Below are 27,082 nucleotides of genomic sequence, written 5' to 3'. Positions count from 1 at the left end.
GGACACTATACTGCCAAGTCAGTGTTTTAAGAGGAAAATTACCAAAAGGAAAAAAGGATCTTAAAACTATGTCCCATGTAGAATAGCTGAACAATCTCAAGTTGTTTGGGGAGAAAAGGTTCTAAGGTCTATGATGCCCTCTTTGAATCAAATGAAGGGACTGCCTTGTTAAGGAAAGACTCATCATGTACCTTGTGACAGCAAGCATTGAATTTCTGGAAGTTTCAAGGAGCCAGAAGTGTCTTTCTGATATTGAATTTAAATAGAACAGTTCAAGCTGTCCAAGTCCAGATGAGAATAAACAGCCGTAAAAGGCTACAAGTACCCTGCTAGCTGAGGTGCTTAAGCAGAAAGAGAAAGAGGGTCAGTGCAGGGAAAAATGTAAGCACTGGGGTTACATTTGACTAGGTTACTCTTCAGACTCTCCACCCTGAGGATATGTAGGATCTTTGATGCAGTTTCTTCTGATTCTGGGATTTTGAGGAAAAAATTGTGATGACACAGCCTTTAAAAATTATCTAGCTTTCTAGTATTATAATTGCAAAGGTAAAAAATTAGTCATTACTTGAATAGCCCATGGGGTGTCTATGTTGCCCTCATTTTAAGGTGAACAACCTCAGTGCTTTTCTGGTTCACTATCCTTCTCAGTATGCCAAGGAATAGCATCAGATTCTAAGTTATTTCTCAAAATAAATTCAATAAGCTTTTCCTTTATCAAATAATATACACACACACGCACGCACGCACACACACGGTGCCAAAAAAAGTGTATACACATTTTAAGAAAGGAAAACTGTATTAAAATTGTAATACTCAATATATTCTAATAACAAAAGATGAATGCAAGTCACGTTTGACTTCTGCAATTACAAGTGGTGCTCAAAGTGGTTAGGTTACCATCAGTGTTCAGACACTTGTGATTATGGCGAACTACTGTTAGGTTGGTTCAAAAGTAATTGTGGTTTAAAAGGTTAAAAATTGCAAAAGTCGCAATTATATTTGCACCATCCTAATATTTGAGCAACATTGACCAAAGGGTCCACTTATATACATTTTTTTGGCACCCCCAGTATGTATGTATGTATGTATGTGCATATATTTCACACATGTATATCATATACATATATGTATATATATGTATATCACAACCACTGTCTACAAGATTTTTCGTGACTAAGATTGAAAGAAGTTAACTAGCCTTAGCACTCAGGGTGTGCTAATCAATGCTCAGTCTTTCACAAATGATAACCTTAGAGACTTCCACGGTTGTGTTGCCCATTATACAGATCATGAAACTGAGGCTTAGAGAAGTTATCATAAATATCTTGCCTAATGTTTCACACCCAGTAAAGCGATGCAGTTATGTGCCCATCTCAGATCTGTGTGACGTGGACTTCCTAACTATGGGTAGGAAGAAGGGGTCAACCAAATTGGGAATCCACCTGGCCTGCCAGGTGACAACTACTATTCCACAACAGGAAGCATGTAACCGGATTTGAGTTAAGTTGGCAAAAACTCAGGAACCCAAAAAGTAAATAAAAGGCAACAAAGAACCTGCCTGATGCCTTGAAAAATAACCCTCTCAGAAGAAATGGCCGGACGGCCCCATTGCCTTAGAGTTTGGCTTGAATAAAAGCAATCGCGTCATGGGAATTCCCTTTGGGGAGGATTTGGAAGCACATATATGTCTAACCCAAGAGGGGTTTTCAGGATGGAAGTTGAGGGTCAAAAGGAGGTGATTTAAAGAAGACGCATACTGTACGAGCGTCCTGCAGTACAGGCTGGGTCATCCTGTAGGCAATTGGCGATGATTGCATGGACGTCATTCACAGTAGGGATGACGAGGAGTCCACAGCTATGCAAGTACACTGTCACCCACTGGTAGGTCATATCCTTGTATTCATTTTTTAACTTATTAATTTAATATATTCCTTTGCTACCACAGGAGATCACATACAGACAGACCATTATCTGCGTGATTTCTTACTCTCATTAGACCATCTTATTTCTTTATTATTATGCTGCTGAAAAATCGACACCACTCGGATCAATGTTCCTCCCACTCCTTCCCTTCTCAGCTGTTCCCCTCACAGTGCTGGCTTACATTTTCTCTAACTTTCCTTATAACTTGATAGTTCAATCACCCTCGTTCTTTCCTTTGGAATGTTGGAAGATCTGTGTTTACAGACTTTCTCACCCCAAACCAGAGGAAACATTTGCTTTGCAAATTTGCAGAACAAATCTGAACAAGCTAAAGGGTTATTTAAAAAGAAACTATGACTTAACTTAAAAAAGAGAACCACACCAATTAGAAAATGTACTGTATATATTTAGTTTTCTAGTCTTCAAAATCCCAGTGTTCAGACAGAAATATCAAGCAACAAATGGAACCTGGCTCTCTCATATACTCTTAATTGGATATTCATAACACCTGGGGTGAGGAATGAGTCTGTGGGGACTAGTTGTGGACTGCAGTGGGTGGGATAGGGTTTCTGTCCCTAATTGCCTCAGAATTTGGCTTGAGGGAAAGCAACAGAAGGAAAGAAAGATGGCAGGTTGTGCAGTCTGACAAACTTGGCCTTAAATTGTCCCCCTGCCATATTCTACCTGGGTTAAGTTATTAACATCCACTGAAGACCTACTTGCATCAGTGCCTTAGATGCGTTATCTCATTTTATCCTCAGAACAATAAGGTAGCTGCTATTGCTACCCATTTTATGGCTGAGGAAACTGAGGTGTAAGTTGTTGAAAGAAGTTACCCAAAGTTCACATAGCTTGAAAGTAGTGATCTTATAATTTGATCCAAAGTCTACCCATTCACAAAGTTTGTCCTCTCCACTTATTATTTCCAGTTTCTAAATGAGGAAGGCTGAGGATAATTAGACTTACTTTTTTAGATTATTGTCAGATAACATATGTATGCTATGTATTGTTCACACACACGCACACACACGAAACCCACTAATTTTCACTATTCCTCTAAAAAAAACAAAGTTGACAAAGGAATTCCAGCAGTGTGGTGGCTGAAATTCTTGGTATGTCTTATTATTCATCTAGAGTCACTCACTCATAGGTCAGCACATTAACAGCTATTCTGAAATGTTCTGCAGGAATAAAAAATCTCGAAGGAAAATAAACTGTTGGGACCCCACACAGGCTCTCCCCAGACTTGGAATCACTGTAGCATTCCTGCGTAACTGTGGGGAGGACAGGACCCTGGTTACCTAAGAAAAGGGGAATTCGAGGAAAAGAAGTCCAGAGATGAGGAAGAGAGAGAGGCATGCCACAAGAACTCTGTAGTTGTAGATGAAAGCACTGGGTTTGAGCCCTAACTCTTCCCTGGCCCCCTCTAAGTCGCTGAGCTGACTGCTGTCATTTGCATAAGAGAAGTAACCATTACTGTCTATCTGTGAGTTGTCCTGGGGATCAAACACACATATAAATGAGACTGCTTTGCAAACTGTAAAGTATTAATTAAGGAGTTACAAAAGGGAGGCCCAGAGCCAACCCGGCCCCCAGATAGTTCAAGGTTGGCCTGAAAGAGTGGCCCTTCAAAAAAAAAGATGATATGATTGATGATGACAGAGAATGAGAATGATTTGTCAGCAGAGCCTGCTCTCCTCTGTTCACCGTTGGTGCCACCCATCCCAGACTATATTTTTGCTACCTGTCTCTCCTTTGAAGGCTTTTGTGTTTGTTCCTTTACTATATACTCACCATCCTTTATGATCAAGACAGTATACAATGAACTTCACTTATGTCCCCCGTTTGACCCAACCTTCTGTAAAATACTAATGGAGCAAGCAGAAGGCCTACCCTGCAGGGTGAGGAAGGGGAGATCTGGGAGGGCGGACCTCTAGCCACATTTCCAACTCAGAACGCAAAGAACAGAAGCAAGTGCATGGTTTCATGAGACTTTGCCTGATATTCTAGAGCAGCTGCCACTCTGCTAGCTCTTCAAATGATGCAGTGGAAAATGAGGACAGGGTCTGACCAATCCCCTTTCTATAGGTACCAGGGCCCAGGAACTGATAAGTAACAGGTGATGCACCAGCTAGGATAACAAGGGAAACCAAATGCACAGTGGAGGAGGAAAGTGCACGCGAGAGGAAAATGCATTTCTGCCTCCAAAAAGACTGATCATGATGCAGCAGTAAGAATTGAAAAGCCAATCTCTGGAAGGCCTCAGACAAGTGCCTCTGGAGTGTTCTGGCAGGCTGATGAAGAGCACAAATTCAGAAACTGCAATTCATACAGCAACTAGCCATTCATCCTGAAAACAAATCTGCTCTGGGCGTTATTTATCCAGCAGTTGTCTTTGATTGCTAAATGAGGCTGCGGCGTCTAATGGTTGTTCCTCAATTCTTCCATGTCTGGTGTCAACCAGGTGTTTAATAACTGTCAACCAAGATCCTGTATTTGAGGGAATGTATTCAGTGGAAGATTAGGCAACACAGCTAGACCACCTCCTGTGCAGGAAAGTATTCCTCGCTAGACAATAACATAACCGTCATGAGGATAAAAAAGAATTTCAAAGGAGAGACTTAGAATTTCCCTCCTCAAAATGCAAGGTGTGAGTTTTCACCCTCTGACTGGGATATGTGAGGCGTGGCCTAGATTAAAATGCTTTCCTGACCCATCTCTTGTCTATCACAGCCTTTGAGACTCATTTCTGTCCAGTTTTCTCTGATTAGCTGTATCACATTCCTATCGTTCTGTGTATCCCAACTCCTCAGGTCAAAACATTCGGGCAGAATGAGGGATAGAAATAATACTGAATTTACAGTGAGGACACAAGAACTTGAATGATAATCCCCTTCTGCTCTACCATGTGACTGGGTCTTTACTGAACCTCAGATCCCACATCAGTAAAACAGGGTATCATATAAATATACGTGCTATTACCATATTTCCCTGAGAATAAGACGTAGCTGGACCATCAGCTCTAAGGCGTCTTTTGGTGCAAAAATTAACATAAGACCCAGTCTTATATAATATAATATAAGACCCGGTCATATATTGTATTAAAACAAGAGACTGGGTCTTAAATTAATTTTTAATTTTTGCTGAAAAAGACACATTAGAGCTGATGGTCCAGCTAGGTCTTATTTTCAGGGCAACACGGTATTAGAACTATGGCATGTTACAAACACTGCCTTGTAATAGTCTTCCCATTCTTTTCAGTACATGTGACTTATTAAAACTTGATTGGCCTATCAGAGACGGAGTCTTATAAGGAATGGAGTTATGGTAAAGAAATAGAGCCACCATGTTACAGGTGTTCAAGGCCATGTAAGATGAAGACAGATTCCAGACATGCAGAGAAAAATGCAAAATGGAGATTTGGGTTAATAAGAATAGCTCTAGTGGGCAGGACTGAACTCTGCCCCAGGGCAGAAGCTATAGATCATTGTGCCCTCTTTGCGCTCCCAGCTACACGGCTTCAACACAAAGTTCTTAAACAAAGCCAGAAAGTCAGGGAGCTAAGGGTGAGTCCACCGTGGGGTTTGGTCATTTTATCTCTGGAGGTCCCATGAAGCTTTAAAACAGCTGTTTCTCATAAAATTTGGGCTAGTGGTTAAATATATATATATATGTAGATCAACAGCCACCCCCCAAAATTGCAGGAGATAAATGTTCAGAGACCCACAACCTTGCTAGCAGTTAGTACCTTTCAATGTAATTCAATCCCCTACCAGACCTGAAGGAAATACTGTAGTCCCACGTAACCTTGCTTTCAGTTACCTGTGGTCAACAGTGGTCTGAGGAAAATTCCAGAAATAAACAATTCATAAACTGCATATCGCTCTGATTAGCATGATGACATCTTGCACCATCCCACTCATTCCGACCTGGATGTACAATCAATCCTTTGTCCAGAGTCTCCACGCTGTGTACTTTACCCGCCTGTTAGTCCCTTAGTAGCCATCTCAGTTATCAGAGAGACAGGAGAGTGGGGGGACTATTGTGTGGCATTCTCAAAAACGTGGTTCTTATAAAATGGGAAAATCAGTCATATTTGTTCTCTGTGAAATTTCCTTTACTTTCGGTTCATCTGCTCTCTTCATTACCATTGGTTATATTAGAAATGGCTAACATTGAGACTTCTTAGATCTCAAACACTGTGTACCAATATTTTGTATAGAAGTATCTTATTTAATTATCATGATCACCCCTTCTACTGATGAGGAAATGGAAACTTAGAGAAGGGAAATACCAGACCCAATCGATAGAGTCCAGTTGACTATAACTGATGGCGTCAGAACCTGAACTTAGTTCGGTATGATTCTGGAAGGAGCGTTTTCATGACCTGAGTTATTTTTGTCTCTGGCATTGCTCTTTCTTCTATAGAGACAGCACTACCGACTAGGAGCCATCCAGCAGCGTGGCTATGGCCTACCTCTGGGCTTCTTCATTCAGCATTTCAAGGCTCCTCTGGATTATTTACAATTTCTCATTCATTCTGGCATATTTCTTGGTCCTCTGCTCACCACAGAAACCAGCTAGAAACATCTTGAACCCTAGTGGTTCATCTTGTCCTTACAGGATGGACATGCAGTAAGTACCATGAATCCTAGTTCCACAGTGGTCACTTTCTAATCCTGTATTTCAACACTATGGAATGAAATGTGGTATGTCTGACCTTGGTATTTTCTAAGTGACACAGTGAGAAACATTATTACTTTATGTGTGTATGTTTTGAAATAAAATGTTTAGAACAGTTATCATTTAATAGTCCAGCTCTGCTAAAGAAAGCAAACCTTCAGAGTATACATCCAAATATTTGGTACAGGCTGTTAAGACATTTAGACAGTCTCTTCTTTCCACTGGGAAATTGTTTCTTAAATATAATAAGAACACTGAAAGCATGTATCCTGGGAAATTTTGTTGTTCAGAGAGTGTAAAAAAAATTTTATTAATAAAAATTAGATAAACATTAATGAGGGAACTATGTTGAATACCTGAACTCAAGTGAAGGCTGGGGAATTTTTGTTTTTTTGCGTTAAAATCCACACCTGCTCAGGACTTCACATTTTACCCCGGCCCTTTTCATTCATGTTGTCCTTGAGCCTCTGTCATTGACACCTCAGATTTCCTGTTTAGTGAAAGGTCTGAGATCTCAGTATCCAAATGCGTGACACATCTGAAATGCTCAGTTTGTCTGTTTCAAAGTACTGTCTGGATTGATTCAGCCGTGATGCTTCTGGGTAGAATGGTTATGGGCCAGGTTAAAAAAAAAATACACTGGATGGAATTGCCTTTCAAGAGTTCAGTTATTTTTGCTCTACAGACTTGGCCATAAAATCATAAATTAAGAAATAGTCTCAATGGGTGAAAACCCTTTCAAAGAGTCACCTATTTTTGTCTTGACTTACTATTTAGGAAACGCTTCTTCACAACTAGCCAAACTTTTTCTTGCTACAATTAATAAAAAAGCTACATTGCATTGTTTAACTTTAGCATAGACAGGAAAGTCTTTCAGGCAACCATACAAAGTTGTGAAATTATCAAGATAAAATCACAATCACATAGATGATAGGCGTTTGGATTAACTGGGGATTTGGGTAATTGATTGCTGGCTAAAAATCCTTCTTCTGATCATTGATTATTTATATTGATAATCTTTTTCCAAAACATGCAATTTCACTTTCTGACACAGTCACTTTTATTTCTCTTTCTGTTCTTCAGCGGTTCATTTTCGTCTGTCATAAAAAGTTGGGTTGCTTTTCTCTGGACCATCTTAAGTGTTGGCACTTACTTTCTAAAATGGAGAGGCGTATGAAGGCAACCATTGTTTGTCACACCATCCTATGCTATGTTATTTATATTCTACCTAGCATTCCAGGTGACTTTTCAAGACATGTTCTCATTCATTCAGCCTCTGCTTAACGAAATGTTTTGGTAACCACTTAATAAATAAGGCTTGGCCTGAATAGAACTCTGGAGACTGAAGGGAACACACCCAAGAAGATGAGAAACTTAGAATGGCACATCGCCTGATAGATGACCTACTCATAGGGCCTCTGGTCACCTTTGAAGCTCCCTCTAAGAAAGACACCCAAACCAGGCTTCTTTGGTTCTTTCTCATCACAGAAAATGTTACCACTTCTAACCATTTCTCAAGCCAAAGCCCTAGAAGTCATTCTTGATTACTTTTTGACCCTGCAAAACATCAGTAAATCCTAACTCCTCAATCTGCAAACTTCATTTCCAGTATAACGACTTCTCACCAACTCCACTGCAATCAGCCTTTAAAAATGACCAGTATCTCTCATCTGTAACAGCTTCCTACCTGGTCTCCCAGGTTTTACTCTAGTCTCCTTGCCATCCATTATTTTTAGGCAAATAAACACATCATAATCTTACACTCAGGGAGGGCCACCAAGGTTAGTATATGTCTTTGTGCACCTGTTTCTGTGCGTGCATGGGTCGTTTTTTTAGCCAAAGTAAGAACATTATGTCCCAGTCTTGTAACTTTTTTCTGGTTGCTATCACCTCTGCATTTTGGTAATTTAAAAAATGTCTCCAGTCATCCTGAAATGTCGTCACAGCTATTTCTCCAGCATCATACTTTAATCATACTCTTAACTTAGTACAGTCTCTTCCTTAAGTTTTGGACTTGTTGAAAAGACTGAGCTAATTTTCTTAATGTCCTTTTTACATGAATATGTTCGATGTTTGTTTCTGTAAAATCAGATCAGTTGACTCTCTTTCTTAAACATATTAATGGCTGCTCACTGTAGAATAAAATTGAAACTCCTACTATGGCCTCTAGGCCTTATGATCTGATCCTCTCACACTCATCCCTCTTCTCACAAAGTACCAGTCATACAGGCCTGATCTCTGACCCCCCAAAACCCCAAGCTTTTCTCACCTCAACTCCTTTGTACTTGCCCTCTTCTCTCGGATACTCTCCTAGCCTCCAGGTGTCAGTTCACATAGCACTGCTGCTGAGAGGCTTCACCCACTTTCCAATATAAATGAGTCGCTGTCCCTTCTCTTTGGTAACTCCTTATGAAACATGGCCCTGTTTTCATGCACTTGTGTAGTCCTCTCCCAGACCGACTCTGGGCTTGCCCACGTGACGATTTGGCCAATGGGACATCAAAAAAATGACAACCAGATATGCTTTGAGAGCCCTCACACCTTGGGGCTTAATGTCCAGCTGCCGTTCTATAAAGAACTTTGGGGAGGAATACGGAATGATGACAACGTAAGGAGACCCTGGAGGATGAGACGTCTTGGGGGTTCCAGCCCCAACCAGCCTCCCCTCTGAATGCAGTTGCATGAGTCCCATCAGCTAGAGGAGGGGAACCGCTCAGCTGAGGCAGTCAGCTCAAGATTCATGGGAATTAATAAATAGTTGTTGTAAGGCAGTAAACGAGTTACGGTGCTCTTTACACTGCACTAGGCAACTGAAAGAGTTCTGTCTTTCAATGTATTTCATACTAGCGTTTACCACCATCAGAAATAGACAGACATTCCCGCCATTGTCCACCTCCCGCCATGGTCAGCTGCATGACAATCAGAGATCCTGCCCGGTGGTTTACCACTGTCCGTATCTTCAGTGCCTCTGACAGTGCCTGGCACCTATTAGGCGTGCAAGAAAATTTGTTTGGTGGATGAATGACTAAAAAGCTCCGAGACTCTTAAGACAAGTTGAGGGAAAATGTATACAAGACAAGCTGGAGCAGAGTCAAAGATCAACTAGGCCAATCTTTCTTGTTATTGGGGGGGAAAATGGTAAATCCAGAGAGGAAAAGAACACACATGACGTAGAGCAAGGCCTATACAAAAGATAAGAATCTGTCAACGTGGTGTTCTGGAAAGCCAGCCACTCAGAGCCCAGGTCCCAGATTCAAGGATACAGAAAGCTCTGAAAGTACTCAAAGTTAAGTGATATTGGCAAATAAGATTTCAGACCGGAAGCGTCTGCACTTGGAGCTGAAATCTGGTTGGAGTAGGTCTCTGTGGTGCTGGGGAAGGTGGTCTTGGCCATAAGCCTGCTTTTTTTTGTGCAGCCTCTGAGTTGTCACAATCGCACGTCGGGACTGTAATTGCTTGACAGTGGTCTAGCAATTCACAGAGGCCTGGTCTCCCAACTCCTACTATACAGTACTTTTCCACGACAACATCCTGCCCCTAAGCTGTGTGAGCATTTCTTTTTTTTTCCTAAACCATAATCTCAGCCAGTTTTACTCTGCGATACGATCCAAGCACCGACATGGACACACTCACCAGCCTCTATTCATCATTTACAATATGCCAGGCTCTCTGCGAAGTAGTTACTGTGCATTATTTCATTTCAAGTTCATAGCATCTCTTAGGGTTAAATACTATTCTTGTTCCCATTGTACTGGTGAGTAAACTAAGCATCAGGGAATGTAGGTAACATATCCAAGGTGAACAGCTAAAATAAGTAAAGTCCTGCTTCACGTCTCTGTCTTCCTATCTGCAAATCTGTGATCTAGTGCCTTCTCTGTGTGATGCCTCCACCCTCAAGGTTGGCATGTGCAAACCTCAGCCCAATTCTCGATGCTGGATAACCCTTCACAGCAAATTTCACTAGGAGGTGCCTCATTTCTTTGAGTTCAAATTCAAATTCACTGTCACGCTTAAATTGAGAATTAGTGAATATTTACTTGATATGTCAGACCTCTGTACGGCTCAGGAATAGTTCATGCCTTAATTCAGCCAAAAGTATCTAATTTTGCATTTTTCAAATCAGCTGGCAAACTCCTGAGGAACATATTTTAAGGTAGAGGAGATATATAAGAGCATGGCTATATGAAAGAGAACTCCCCCCGTATCTGTGTTTTGGCACATTCTGTCCTGTGCAAATACTTAGTTCTGTTTATGAATAAGAAATTGTCATTTTGTTTATAACCTTAGCTTAAGGAATCCCAAAGACCATCTATTTCACAGTTTTTAGTAATATATCTTTTTCTTTCAATCCTTTCACACAAATACAGTATGTAAAAGACCATGTTTCTCTGTTTTCAGAAGGAATGTGTCTGTGGTGGCAGCGGTGGCAGGGTTGGGGAAAGTTAGTGATACCTGGCTCCTTGGCTCTCTCCTTTTGCCAGACAACCTGAGGCTGGAAAAAGCCACCTACTCCAGGTCACACAGTTTTCCAGGTGACAATATAATTAGTCACCTGTGAGTGCCGTCACTTAGTACTTTTATGCCGGAATGCACAACTTAGTTCAGTGCATGCACCACTTCTTTACTTGAGTAGTAGGCAGTTTTTCTTCTTCTGCCTCAGCTGACTCTAAGAATTGCTTCTCCCTATTTTCCAGGCCCACTTCCCTGGATTCCTGTGTGGTGCACACTGGTTGCTGCCTTCAGACTGGGTTGCCTAGCAACCAAGCTCTGCAGGCTTCCTAATAGACAAAGGCTTTTCCTTCCAGTCCAACTGCTGTACTAATGCTTATTGTTGACAAAGGAACAACTCTTTGCTGAGCATACTCTGTATTCTGGAGGCAGGTTGGGAACTTGGTGCCAGGAGCTATACACAGCTCTCCTAAGCAGGGAGAAGGAACAGAAGTTTGAGGCCCAACTCACTATTGTACACAGACTATTTTCTGTATTCATAGATGTGTGTGCATGCATTTTTACCGGATCACTCACCGGAAATTACTTTACAGGAGATGTTTTGTCACAGTGGCGTCTGAATTCAGAGAACACTTCACAGTGCCATCTATTATACTTGTCCCGTACAGCCCATTAGATGATTAGGAATCATCTAATATTGCAAGGTATTCATGTACATAGTTTAAAATTATTTCACACCTATCAATTAAGTGGCTTAGATTTAAGCTCCATTTAACTAAAACCTTGAATCCATAGAGCACTTTCAGTTCCCTCCCACTGGATCCTAACATGGTGCTATCTCAAGGCAGGCAGGACATGGTAGGCAGGGTATTCCCACTTCACAGAAGATAACGGTGACTCACCCACAGGTAGACAGGGAAAGGGAGACGAAGCTTATTCTTCAAGAGCAACCCTTCAGAGTCTTCTGGCTCCAGGGGCTTGTTCAACTCTGGGACAGACGTATCTTCGTGTGAAAACTACTTTGATATTGGTGGCTTGTCTGCAGAGAAAGGAGGGAAGGGGAGGGTCACTCTCTAAACTAGTAAATAAGCTTGAAGAAACATAACAACTTATTCTGGTTTACTCAGCAAAGCTGTCACCCTCTTATCTTTCTGAATCAAGGCAATCAGCCATTAAACACTATATTACTGATGTCTGTGGTTTTATCATGAGACAGCATGAGAATACATTTAGCAAGAGAGGCAAGGAAATAATGTTAAATATAGTTGATGGGCAAAATGCAGTTAATACACCCACTATTGAATATGGCAGGGATTCATAATCTTTTTTTGTTTTTCTAAGAAAAAGCGAGATAACTAACTTAATGAGGATAGGCATTTTCCTTGACTTTGTGTCTTCTATATGCTCCACAGAGCCTGGTCTATAGACCTCAGAACATAAATATTTATAGAACTATAGAATAAAAATAAAGAAAAAAATAAGGAACCAGTGTCTTCCCCAATATAACCAAAAGAGCTTGTGTTCCAATTCCTACCTCCTGTCATCCAATTAGGCAACATACCATCACCTTAGGTTCAAAATCAGGAAGACCTTTCTGGCATTTTAATAGTGCTAAAATCTTGGAATGTTTTCCAGAAGAAGATAAAAGATCTTCCCTGTGAAACAAGACTAGCTGCCCAACTCTAAGGCCAGAGCTTGTATAATTCAGACTGGCAACAAGAGGAAGATTCAGGCAAACCAGAAACGCACTTTTAGACCCCCAGTATTATAATTCCTCTTCTTCTTCTTACTATAATTCAATAGTAATCCATCTTTGAATACAATGATCATCAAAGAAATTACCTCGTTCCTAATCTATTATTATGAGGGCAAGTTCATCATAGCACAGAGCATAATAGTCAAAGCCTAAAATTCAGAGTCAGATTGACCTAATGTGAGACTCTTAGGCCTCTTCAAACTGGTTTCCTTATAAGCAAACTGGTTTGCTTACAGCACCTGTGTCAGAATGTGTTTGTAAACATTTAATGAGATAATTCTTATAAAGGTTTTAGCTCAGTCTGGCATATAGAGCTCAATAAGTGCTAGGCATTAATTTAAATAATAATAATAGTAATTTAAATAAGTACATATTGGTTATTTGTTTTTTTGAGGGGCCCATGTCCTTTGGCCAAAGTCCTAAGATGTCTCAAACTTTTCAATTGATTCATGGAAAGAGTCCCTAGTACATTTCTAAGAAATGTGTTCAAACAGCATTTAACAAAATTTAGTACCTCACTAGGTCCAGGGAGGAAATTCTAGAGAAGTAGCAGTCTATACTTTTTCCATGGAGTTTGTTGTTGGGACCCTACTATCTCCTTTCTTTTCCCACCCCCACCACCTGGAGGGAGGAATTATTCAGTACACACTGTTCCTGCCCTCCCTGTGCTGGATGGGAACCTACCATGTTTTTCCATCACATGCTAGATTCTTCCGACACCATCTGTTCTCTTAAGCCCACAACACAGTTTGCCTTGCTGCACAAGCCTACTTGAAAATGTCGAGAAGAAATGTGATGAATGAGTCTGAGGAATGTTGTTTACCTACCAACCATCCACCACTGAGTGGTGGGGATGCGGCTGGATAACAGCACAGTCTTACAATCCTGGGATTCTATGATTAGCCCTATCAAATATGTCACAGAGTTGGAACGACAGAGACAAGGGCTCATTCCAAAGATTTTCAATCCAGAACCCGCTGCTACGAATCCTACCTTAGCTCTTATTTACTGAGTTCTCAGTTTGTACTGGGCACTATGTTAATTACCTTCCACGTACAACACAATCCACACGCACAACACTCCAAAAGGAAGATAGTACTGTTATCATCCACATGTATAGTTGAGAAACCAGAGGCTTGTGAAGACGGGTTAATTATAATCACACAGCTGGCAAATGGCAGAGTTGGAATGTGAGCCCAAGTTATATGTCTCCAGACTCTCTTTCCTTGACCAACGCTCACGCTGCCTCCCACAAGTACAGTAAACTGAGAACCAATTGACTTACACTCTCTAGTCCCACAATTATGAAGATTTTGTTTCCTGGACTTTCAGTTCAGTTTTGCTTTTGTGGTGACCCTAAACTGGAAGAATGTTCATTAAAGTCAGAGATCGTGATACATTTACACACACACACACCCCTCCTTCGATCATGTATTGTAGGAACTCAGTAAATATCATTAGTAGGTGGTTTGTCAAAGGGGACAATGATTGGGGTCATCAAATAACTTGTCACCCAAATCAGAGTATGTTTGAGAAGGAAAGGGTTCCTATTAAAATTCTGCTAGGACAACAGCTATAAAGAGAGATTATCCTAGACAAACTGGGCCACGTGGTTATTCTAGTTTTAACCCCATGTTCTCCTACCATATCTATTCCGTGTCATGAATTCCCTCTGAGATAAAAGTTAGAGCCCACCTTTAAAACAGTGAAATTGGAACACCAGAAAATGGAGCCATCTATCCTAAACACAAGCCCGGAAACAGAGTCTATCAAAAAGACAACTTGGATGTCACCCCGATTTTGTTTTCCCTTTTATAAATGTTTTTGTGAGGTTTTTTTCTTACTCCTCAGCAGATGCTACCTGATTTGTGCTCTGGCTAATGTCACTCGTGTCAAGAACGTTGCCAAATGCAATGAGGTGCTACTGACACCAGGAAAGAGGAGGAGCAAGGAGAACGGCGGCTGGCTGCATTGCCTTCGTGGAGAATTTTAATGACTCAAGGAGCATCCTGATAGAGGACATCTGTACATGCTAGAAGCAAAGCAGAGTGCTCTCATTCCAAACTCTGCGACCTGAGAAACCTGTAGTGGGCTCCACCCGCCTAACAGGGCTGGATTGGTCCCGGAGGGAGGGCTGAGGACTGGGAAATAGACGCAGCAGCTGCAGAGCTATAGAAAAGCTGCAGAGAAGTGGTGAGGAAACCTGAATTCTCTCTCACTCTGTGCTACTCACCAGCTTTGTGACTTAGGTGAATTATTTGTCTTAATAGAGACTCTGTTAATAATAAACATACTCTAAAGCTACCTTAATCAAAAATAGTAAAACAAGTAGTTTTATTCAAGGATCCATGGGCATTTCATGGAAGCCAAAGGCAGGAACACAGTAGGGTATCAAAAGTAGTGGATAAGGGAGCTTAAAAATGGACTGCAGGCTAGGACTTCAGGAAGGAAAGTCACTTCTTCTTTCATTATTACTTCTTTCTGTGAATCTGCTTCCTCCTCTTTTCTGTCTGTCAATTTTTTGTTTTCTCCTAGTCAGCCTGGTAGAAGACAAGATAACCCAAGTTTTCATGGTATAGGTCCAACCACCAGGAGAGACTGAATCTCAATTCTCATTCTCGTTTCCACATCTAATTTCCAGCCAAAGATCTGGTTGGCCAAACTAGTGCCAATTGTCTTCCCCAGACCCCAAGGGCATGAATAGAGGGCATATCACTTGTAGATACCATGCCCGAGGCCCACTTCTGTGACCCAATAGAAGAAGGTGAATCTCGTTCCTGTGGTAGGGGGACTGTTTGTGAGCTGAGGCAACATTTTAAAAAGCATCCACTAGTTTTATTCCCTCAACAGTAAAACCTAACTTCTCTTCCCTTGTGTGGTTTTGAGTTTTAAATGATACCATGTACAGGAAAAAATATTGTGGAATGCAAAGGGCTTTATATTTGTCAGGCACTAGCTTTAAACTTAAGTCACTCTGTGAGTCAGATGTAAAGCAATCATATTTAAGCCTATATCCTCTAGGTTCCTGAGCTGTAGTACTCCTTCCATGGATACCTGGTAGGCGAATGTCATTGCCAGAAAACAAACAAACAAACAAACAAACAAACAAAAAACCTCTTTCCTAATGCAAATGTTATGGGCTTAGAATTCACTGACAAGCCAGAACCCTCTCGCTCTCTAAGTGTGTAAGCAACTCCCTTATTTGCATTATGTAAATGATACCTTGTATAGTTTCATATTCATAATTGTTATCATTAATAAACTCCGTTGTTATTTCTCTAACAGAGCTCTGAGATGCTGAATTATTAAAATGGTAAACAGAATGTAAAGAGCGCAGAATGCATGAATCTTTTGTGATACTGACAGATTTGGTTCATGACCTGCCATAATTATTCATATTACTACTTATTTTGCCAGGGTAGGTTGTCAACATGGGTAATAAGTATGAAGCAAGGAAGACTCCTCTACCCAAAACTTAATTCTCCAAGGAATGTCACTAAAAAAGGAAAGGCTACACAGCTCACTAAAGCCCTGAGATTATAATCAATCCATCAACAGATCTCTATTAAGGCCTGTGATAGGCAAATACTCAACAACAGTGTTGGGGTTTAGGAAAGGGCTAGGATGTGAAATAATATTCTAGAAGTATTTTATTGATAGACACCTCCCCCACCTATGTCTGATCTGGATTCTACCCCCAATCCTCCATAGAAATGACTTTGTGAAAAGAACACCCACCAACCAGACTCTAGTTCGGACTCCTTAACTTCGGGCCTCAAATTCATCACCATTCAGGGGTCATAATTATAAGGAGCAGCAGAGAAAAGTTGAAATTCAAGGTTTCAGGCATGTTTTTCCCAAGAAAACCGGGGGTGATATGTGCCCTGGTAAACATGAGCTATGTTGCACAGAACCAGTAAGAAACTAGGTAGATCCAACATGCGAAACCCTATTCAGGTAAATACAAAAGGCTCTCAGCTCTACCAGGAGGGTGCAGTTCAGATTATTGAGTGGTAGTAACCATCTGAGCAAGTAAAACTTGTGGAGCTGAGGAAGAAAAAGTGATAGAGATGGACTACGAAAAAGGAGGCGAAGGGAGAAAGAAAATGCACAATAACATCGAACAGGCTGAGAGTTTAAAAAGAAAATAATCACTTGAGGAGTGGCTGTTCTTTACATTCTCAAAGGTGCATGCGTGCAAACATACAAATGCGGACACACGTAGGTACACATTCCCCCACCCAACAGACACTGTGTATGTACACACAATCTCATCTTCAATATGAACTCATGTGTCCGCTCACACACATACATACACTGCCACAAGTAATACCCCCACACACAAACACACACTCTCCCCCCTGCCTATTTCCTTCCATCCATGAGAGTGGCAACGGCATCTGAGCAGAGGTGTCTGAAATAAGTGTGGAAATGGAGCATAGAGGTTCTCTAAAGACAGGCATAAAGACAGAGGCTGTCTGGCCAAGAGTCGATCAGGAAAACAGAAAGACCTAATCAAATGCCAACAGAAAGGTCAGCATGACTGACTCCTGCTTCCTAAAGCAAGTGGCAATTTTTCTGTACTTCTGAAAATAGAACTGAAGATGGAAGAAATTGAGGTTAATGGCTGAGCACTATCATTAGCCAGATTGGTGCCTATTTTGGAAAGGATATTTTAGTGACATGTTTACCAAATGGTCCTATTCAAATGCTAGCTAAAATAGGAAGTTCTAGGAACATACATCATTATCTTCTAGATTCATCTCCCCAAATGCACATAGGAATCAACTGTGACACAAACATACAAACTCACCCTTGAAAACATCTGTAATTATCAAATATGTTACTCCTAATGCCCATATTGGCTTTGAATTATTAAATAGGCTTTTAATTGTATATCTGAAGGTGCTATTACGTAAAGGAAAGGGCTACTGAGTTCACTTGAGAGACCATTTATTAAGAACTCTGTGTAGACACTGTCCCCACATCTTCACGTGATCTCATTTAATCCTGACAACAATTCTATGGAGTAGGTACGACTTTTATCTCTATGTTGTAGATGAGGAAACTGAGACATGGAGAAATTATGCTGAGGACATAGTATGCGTAATATCACAAATATTATGCTGAGGAAGAGGCAGAGCTTGAATTTGAATCCAGGTGGTCTGGTCCTGAAATACCATTCTAAAATGAGGACTTTTCATTCCAATGGCAACTACCAACTGGTACTGTCTGCAATGCTATATAGAGAGGTACTTCTGACTGCATCTGGGCTTGACAAGAAGGAGTGCTGTAGTCAACGAAGTGTGCCACAGGTGGGGAGGTGAACGGAGACATGCACAGTGAGTACTGCAACACTCACCTGGGTTCCAGAAGATAAGCAACCACTAATCACACGCGCGACCTTGCCCAAATATGATAGGTGAGAAGTGAGGAATCAACGATAATGTCATTACTTAGCAACATTTGTATGGGTTTGAATACAAGCAAGGACCTCCTAGCACAGTGCTAGATGGCTAGAACAGCTTAATGTCTTAAAATCTTAGGTTATTATCCTCCAGATTACACCATGATTTCATAGCTACAATCTCAGTTTTTTAAACTCTTCCCATACCCATGTCTACTACTAAAAATGAACACAAAAGCTCCTGTGTGTGCTTATAATACAGTGGGGATTTAAATACATGCCCGAAAGTCATATGATAATTAAAGAAAGTGACTTTTCCATACTCAAAACAACAACAACAACAACAAAAAACTCAGTGGAGAAGAAAAGGAAAGGGAAGTGAAATTTTAACACGTAAACAATGCTCAAAAGGTTTGACAGTTCTACCCATCCAAAAATGTAACACTGTGCCCACCTTCCTAAAACAATGTGATTCTTAATATGAACATTAATATGGGTAAAGAGAGTATGCTGTGTCAATTTAAAATTTACGACAACTTCCAAAAGCCCTGTTTAGATAACTTACCAAGGTCACCGAGCCATTCCAAACAGACCCAGAACTATTATCCCAAACTGCTAGAACCAGCTTATTTTCCCCATGGCCCCAAGTTTGCTTTTGTGGGGTGGGATGAACCAAGCATGTCTCAATCTCTATTATAACCATGGGTCTATGGGCTGATGACGGGAAAGAAAGAGGGCTGTGAACTGTGACCATGGAAGGCTTGGCAGTCAGCCTGGCTTCATTTGAATCTCACTCTCAAGTGACAGAATTAACCAGCCACAAAACTTGAGTTCACTGAACAGGAAAAATGAGGTTGCAAAAAAAAAAAAGTTAATGCAATCTAAGTCTGTTAAATAGAACAACAGCCATTTATTTATTCCCTGCCTTCCTTCAAGAAAGATTTAAGACCTGAAACACAGTTATCATGTTTTACCTGATACTCAGAAGTTCTATCATATTGAAAAAGGATTAGTTTCTTAAATATGGTTTTAGAGAAGAGAATATAGGTACTAGGGTACTAGAACATGGGTACTAGAAATTCCAAAACCTGTCTAAAAATTTTATAAATATGTCTATGATATAGTGAGTGCCAGTAATATCTGAGCTGTTCATTTCCAAATGTCTCTACAAATGCTTTTGTCAGGTGGCCAGAAGGGACTTGAGAACATCACGCATTTAACTACCTCAGGATCATATACATTCTAAGATATTTTTTCAACTTCACTAAGCACTGGTGTGAAAGATTTGGTATGCTTTATCTGCTAAGCACAAGAAGTCATGGGGCAGGAAGAGGAGTGAGGGTTTTTCCATAAGAAGCCGCAGAAGTTTTTTAAACCAAAATTAAGGAGAGTGGAGGCATGTCACATTACCGAATGGACTCAGATGGCTGAGATGAGAGATCACCTACTTCCATCATCACAGGATTTACTCTTTTACTTTTCCCCACATAAGAGTAAAAATTGCACCATCTATGTCTACTTCTGAGTTTCTGAGAGATTACGCTGTCAGCCATTCAGGAAGATTGGATGATTGCAAATCATTTACTTAACACTGGTGGGGAGTATTAGCCTAGTTCCCTTGAACTGAAAGGGGCTCAGGAGCAATTCCAGTATCCCATTCTTCTCTCTCTTTGTGAATTCTGTCATTATCCTTGCAAATCAGCCCACCTGTTCAAGCTATTTGTAATGTAGTCAGGGACCTCATCTCTCCCACCCCAATATAATACCTTATTATACATGGGTAGAAAGGAATAAAGCTACTTTTTCATCTGTTCTGCGACTTCCATCCTTTTTAAAAAAATAAATCTTTCTGCATATCAGAAGGTGTTATATCCGATTTCCTTTTCCTTACTTTGCTGATACAGCAGTAGACACAATAGCTGTGTGGGGCCATTTTCTAGCCAACTTGCCGCAGGATAAGAGATTGTATTCAACATTCAGTATCCCAGTTCGCCTTTCCAGATGAGTAAGATCATGGCTTCCATTCAGCGAAGAGGACAATACAAAGAACCATGGCTACAAACAGGAACATTAAAAAATCCTTTCCTTATAGTAGGTGCTGAATATATTTAGAACCAAAGACTACAAACACAACCATAAATAAGAAAGTCTACTAGTATAAGAGCCCAGGCAGATGAGGTGGAAAAGCTGGGTATGAGGCAACAGGAAGCACAGTGTTGGTGTCTAGGAAATTCTGTGTCCTCCTTAAGCATATTGTAATTCAACAACAATATCAGTGGCAACAATAATAAAATAGTGTGGCTTCACCAAATGCTTGAATGCTTTCAGCTTGTGGATGCCCGTTTGAGCTGGGAAGTTCTTTAAACATCACCTGATCTAGTGGTTTTCAACTCAGCAATCATATTGAAATCCCTGGACAGCTTTTAAAAACAACCAATGCCTGGGCCCCCTACCATATCAAGTAGATGAGCATCTTATGAAGTGAGAACCAAGCATCAGTGTGATTTAAAAATCTCACCAGGGATTCTGTTTTTTTGTTTTTTGTTGTTGTTTTTTTTAAAAGTTTATTGGGGTGACAACACGGATGGAGCAGGAGATGCTAATATACAGGCATGAGAAAGAAGAGAAAACTAAAGCTGAAAGGAGTAAAAGGGTTTGTCCAAGATCATCCAGGCACTTGGCAGGCAGCAAGTGCTGCCTTAATTATCAATGAGTAACTCTGAGGTTCCAAACTAGAAGATGTGCAGAAGCAAATGCATAGAGAAAGTAATAATAAAAGGGAAATGTGCAAAAGCTGTCAGATTCTTTTTGATTACAGCACATATTTGGCTAGTTGGAGATTTAGTTGCATTACTGATACAATGCACCTTCTTAGTGCCTTTAACTTGCCAAAAATAGCTAAACATTTAATGTAAATTTTCTCTTCATATCCTATAACAATCCATTAAAGAGATAAGACACAGAGGAACAGAGAGATGACTTATTTTGCCAAGTATACAAAGCTGATGAAATTCCAAGGATGGATTAAAATCTACCTTCTTATTTGAGGTGAAATTTATATGAAGAGAAATGCACAGATGTCAGCACACAATTACATGAATTTGGCAAATGGATACACCCATGTAACCAATGCTGCAATCAATATGTAGAAAATTCCCATTACCCTAGAAAAGTCCCCCATTTCCCCTTCCAATCATACCACTCCTCATAGGCAACTGTGGTTCTGATTTCCATCACCATGAATTAGAACTTCATATGAATAAAACCATAGTGTGTTCTCATTTGTTTCTTATTGGTTTGCTCAACATCATTTTCTTTGAGCTTCATCCATATTATTCCAAGAATCAGTAGTTCGGTGCCTTCATGTAGTTGGGGAGTATTTTGTTGTGTGAATATGCCACAGTTTCTTCACCCATTATCCTGTTTATGGCCATTTCACGATTATTAGTAAAGCTTTTTGGCTATTTATTAGTAAAGCTGCTATAAACATTCTTGTTCAAATCTTTTTGTGAAAAGAATATGTTCATTTCTGTTGGGTAAATACTTAGAAGTGGATTTTCTGGGTGACTAGATATAGGTTTATGTTGAACTTTATGAGAAACTACTAAACTGTTTACTAGTGGATGGAACGTACATAAATACTTCCCTGAGCAATATGAGAGTTCTGGTTCATCCACACCTTCCCCAACATTTGGCGTTGCTACAATGGAGTGGTTTTAATTTGCATTTCTCTGATAAGTAATGGCGTCAAGTACTTTTTCATGGGCATACTGACCATGCATATACCCTTTCTTGTGAAGTGTCCAAATATTTTGCCTAACTGTAAAAAAACGGCGTGTCTTTTTATTTTTGGCTTGTTCTTTATTTATTCTGGATCAAGTTCACTGTAAAATATACAGTGCAAATATTTTCCCCAGATTGTTGCTAAACTTATTTACTTTTGATGAGCAGAGGAATTTTCTTTTGGTGAAATTCAATGTATCACTTTTTTTGTAGTTAATGCTTTTTCTTTCCTCTCTAAAAACCTTTGCCAACCCGAAGATTATAAATATATTATTCTATGTTTACCTCAAAACCTTAAAAGTTTTAACTTTTTTGTTTAGGTCTGTAATTTATCTAAATTAATTTTGTGAATGGTGGTAAGAATTACTTTTTTCCATATGTTTATCCAGTTATTCCAGCACCATTTGTTAAAAAGACTTTCCTTTTCTCATTGAATTACCTTTGAGCTTTTATTGAAATTAACTATATGTGTGTTGATTTATTCCTGAACTCTACTTTGTCCCATTACTCAACTTATATATCCTTACGTTAACATAAACACTGTCTTGATTATTATGGCTTATAAGTCTTCATATCACATAATATAATTCATCTGACTGTATTTTTCAAGATGGCTTTGAATGTTGTATAGTCCTTGCATTTTTATGTAAATTTTAGAATAGGATTTTCTGTTTCCAAAAAAAAGCCTTGCAATTTTATTTTGGATTGTGCTTAATTGAAACAATACTGAATCCCCCAATTCATTAACATGTCATCTCCATCTATTTAGGTCTTCTTTAAATTTCCTAGGAATATTTTAGAGTTTTTAGTAGAGGTCTGACATATCATTTTTGTTAAATTTATCCCTAGATTTTATGGCTATCTTTTATGCGCTTGTAAATGTTACGTTTAAATTTCATTTTTCAAATGTTTGAAGCTATATACAGAAATGCAACTTATTCTTTTACATTGATATTATGTCAATCATTACCCACTGAGTACTTCTAATGTGCCAGAAACTGTACTAAACATTCTCTACTAAAATCTTCATAGCAATCTATTTCTATTTAAGAGACAAGACAACTGAGGCAGAAATAATTTAATTATATAGCCAAAGACATAAAGCAAATCAAGTTCCAAAGCTGAGTTAAAACCTAAGTCTTTTTCGTGTTAAATTTTATATTCAAACCACTGTGCTCTATTTATGTCACAAATATGGGGGCCTTGAGTATCATATCCTTGAGGGTTTAATCTGACTAGTCATTGGGTTTCCATGGTAGATTCTTGAGCAGGGACATAACATTTTGAAAGAGATGTTCTGAGGAGCCCATACAGATGGAGGTGGGAAGAATGAAATGGATGCGGTGATGAGAGACAGACTACATATTGTCAAACGTCCCACACACTGCCACCTCCAATGTGACTCTATTTCTTTGAGTTCGCCAAGCATGAAGTTTCACGCTGCCACTTTGGAAAACAGTCTGAGAGTTCTTCAAATGATTAAACGTAGAGTTACCATATGACCTAGCAATTCTACTACTGGTTATGGATCCAAGAGAAATTAAAACACAGAAAACGTGTATGCAGATGTGTACACAGTATTATTCTTAGTAATCAAAAGATAGAAACAACCCAATGTCCATCAACTGAATGAATAAGAAAAATGTGATATATCCAAACAACGGAGTATTTTTTACCATAAAAAGGAATGAAGTATTGATGCATGTTATAACACGAATGAACCCTGAAAACATTATGCTAAGTGAAATAAGCCAGTCACAAAAGACCATGTTATATGATTCCATTCATATGAAATGACCAGAATAGACAAAACTGTAGATAGAAACCATATTAGTGAAAGCTTAGGGCTGGGAGGGGTCGGGGTGGGGGTACAGGAGCAATATCTAACTGGTATGGGATTTCTTTTTGAGGGGATAAAGTTGTTCCAAAATTGACTATGGTGACAGTTGCATATATTGGTAAATACAATAAAAACATTGAGTTCTACACTTTAAATGTGTGGATTGTATAGCACGTGACTTGTATCTTGATAAAGCTATTAAAAACAAAAGATGAAACCCCTGTTCTTTTTCACAGCACAGCACAGCCCCTGACACCTAATACCCATTTGTTGGAAGGATTAAAGAAAGAATAAATTCACTAGTAATAAGCCCCATTGCGTACAGGTACTGGGCTACAATGAGGGAGAAATGTTTTAAAAATATGAATGAAGTGACGCCCTTTCCCTTATTTATTCAACCATGTCATCAATTTCCTGGAACCCACTTACTGTTCTAGGCTTCATTTAACTAAATCCCCAGCCTATTTGGGGGCTCTTTCTGGGGCAGTGCTGTCATCCACTGTTACTGGCATTTTCAGCATTGCCTTCTACTTCCTTTTTCCAGCTTGTTTCTAATATAATTCTTGAAAGCAACCTTGAGAAGCTGACAGATGGGAAGATCCAAGGAGGCAGAAAAGGAGATGGCTGGAAACTACAACAGAGCTATAAGATCACGAAATACAATAAGGAATCTTGTATCCCTGGGCATTTTTTGCCTCCCTAATTTTCAACTAACAAAAAAGAAATCCTATTGACTATATCTGTAGGGGGCATTGCAATCTATATCACAAATACTTTTTTTTTTTCCTCAGAGAGAATAAAATATCAATATCACCAAGGCTGCTTTGTTTTTGTTTCTTACTCGTCTAAATCCTTTTAGTCCTAAAAAGTTAGACTAGAAAGGGACCTTAGAAATTCTTGAGCCTAGTGCTTTCCAAACACCAAAGTGAACCACCGGAGGGTTCTGTTCAAATGCATCTAATCAGAGGTCACTTTGAATAAAAGGGAAGCACTTTTGCAAAGAACACTCATTCCCAGTAGCCATTACTTCCTGGCCTCCCTTATTCCCGCCAGAAAGTCTTCATCGATGTTGCATTTCATTATTGACTACAGGACCTCAGGCTTCATCACGTCTCCTTGCATATACCCTCTTGTGTGTTCTCCTCCATTTGCTAATGTGAGGGGCGGGGTGGGGAGAAAGTCAGCTGGACTTCACTTGGCCAGCTGGTCTGCGGAGGTCTGGGCGTCAGTGCCAAGATGCAGGTCCTAGGGAAGGAGGCCAAAAGCCTGCCACATCCCATTTGTTTTCCTTCAAAGGCCACTGCACTGGCTGTGGACAGATGTCTGGCAGCTTCATCTGAGGATACTATTTACTCCACGCCTACCCACAGATGGCTTCACCAAGTTCCCCAGCCTTCTACTTCTGCCCAAAGCAAAGCTTATAACTAGGGGATCAAGGACGTTGTAGCTGCATAGATATTATCAATATGATGTATTTCAGCTAACATTTGAATACTCACATGCGAGGCAATCTACAAAACACTTAATAACACCTCCTTTAATCCTCACAACAACCCTATAAAGTAGGCATTATCAAATCCTCCCTTCTACAAATGAGTAAGTTAAGAATCAGATGGACAAAGTCACTTGCCCAAGGTCACACCACTAGTGAGAAATGGACTCGGTCTTAAAATCCAAGTAGAGTCTGACTCCATAGCCTGTGTCCTTTCCTATCATGCTGTAAGAGCTACAGGAGACGCTGAGGATACCAGCAACAAAACACAGCCAGGGGCCCAGCACTATGGCCAGTGCTGTTCACGCACGATTACATTGAACCGTCACAGTTCTTCACGGGCCGTGGTGTCAATAACTTCACCTTACCTGAAGAAACTGAGCTTTAGAGAGGTCCTGTAACTTGCTCAGTGCTATACAACTGGTGACAACACCAGGATGGCGCCAGTCGGGACTAAGCTCTAGCACCCAAGCTCTTATCAGTTACCCTCCCTACCGTCTTATTTTAAAGGGACACTGAGGCTCAGAGAAGGCGATTTCCAGACCCATATTTCCAGAATAAGTTTAGCAGTGACGTCCCTCAAACCTGTTTACCACCTCCCAGTAAGGTGCTGTCTCCTTAGTACCATCTATGAGAAAACACAGCCAGACTTCATTTGAAGAAGTGGGGGAGTGTTCTGAGAAGCAGTGTGGGACAGAGTGGCCTTGGAGCCTGAAAACAAGAACTGAGTCATTTATTAGCTGCTTCACTGTGACTAAGATACTCAACTTGTCTCAGGTCCCTCCTCTTTCATTAGGGAGCTTATTATCTGATGGGGAAGTATTGCTGCTAAGAACTAGTCCAAGACAGTGTTCAGGCTAGAGCTAAATTAGGCTGTAAAAATATTAATTGCTATCATTTAAGACTAGATCTCTATGGGTCAAAGTAATAAAAAGTGCCTTAATTGAGAAGGTGACACCTAAGGTTGGCTCTAAAATATATGAGAATAATAACTATTTTATTATTATGTTTTTTACTATGTTCTTACTAAGTATCAGATCCTGAGATAGGTGATTTATATGAATGATTTAAGTTTACTCTTAGGAAAATGTATAAATTTACTATTATTGTGGCTCTTATTCAAGAGGTGTGGAAACTAAGGCCCAGAGGGGAACAAGGTTAAAGAGCCAGCAGGTGACATAATCAAGATTCAAACTCGGGGATTTAGACTCCATCACTGCACCATGCTGCCTCTCTGGGTAGGCTGAAAAGACAGTTGTGGGGATGGCCTCAATGAAAGCAAGATTAACTCAACCCCAGGATTGAGTTAAAATCTCACAGCAACCAGAGATACAAGCGATCCACACTATGGAATTTGGTGTTTTAGACACCCTAAAATGGCAACGTGGTTGTACCCTGTGCTTCGTGGCAGGGCAAGCATCACCACCACTGTGGATTTCACAGGGGTTGAAGGATACTGCCAAGGTCAGACATAGGTAATCAATCCCCTCTTTCTCCCATGGCAGTGCTTCTTTCTTAAGCCCTTGCCTTGAAGCACTGTTCAAGTTCACAGACACCCAGGTCTCAGGTAATAACTGCTCTGTCTACCTTACATACCTTACATTTATAGACCACAGATTATAACGAAGGGTGCTGAGACATATTAAAGTACTTTCACAGACAGAAAATCTCATGTAAATGCAAGGTATGTGGAAATCATAAAAGACCGTGAACACATAACTGAATGGAAATTGAAATGCATGGCCTTTC

At 40.1% G+C, this 27,082-nt stretch overlaps 1 long non-coding RNA gene across 3 annotated transcripts in view; it reads right to left on the bottom strand.

Annotated features, from left to right (window-relative positions):
• LOC109457455 (uncharacterized) overlaps positions 1 to 27,082 on the bottom strand; it is a 611,744-nt gene that overhangs the window by 18,990 nt on the left and 565,672 nt on the right. For all 3 annotated transcript variants that reach the window (XR_012489845.1, XR_012489844.1, XR_002139027.2), the window contains one exon: positions 11,958 to 12,094. This is a non-coding gene — a long non-coding RNA (uncharacterized LOC109457455). The remainder of the gene's footprint in view (positions 1 to 11,957; positions 12,095 to 27,082) is intronic.

The sequence above is a fragment of the Rhinolophus sinicus genome, linkage group LG10, assembly GCF_036562045.2.
Source record: "Rhinolophus sinicus isolate RSC01 linkage group LG10, ASM3656204v1, whole genome shotgun sequence".
NCBI classification, from domain to species: domain Eukaryota; kingdom Metazoa; phylum Chordata; class Mammalia; order Chiroptera; family Rhinolophidae; genus Rhinolophus; species Rhinolophus sinicus.
The sequence above is the reverse complement of the archived record's forward strand: the minus strand, read 5'-3'. Positions and strand labels throughout refer to the sequence as shown.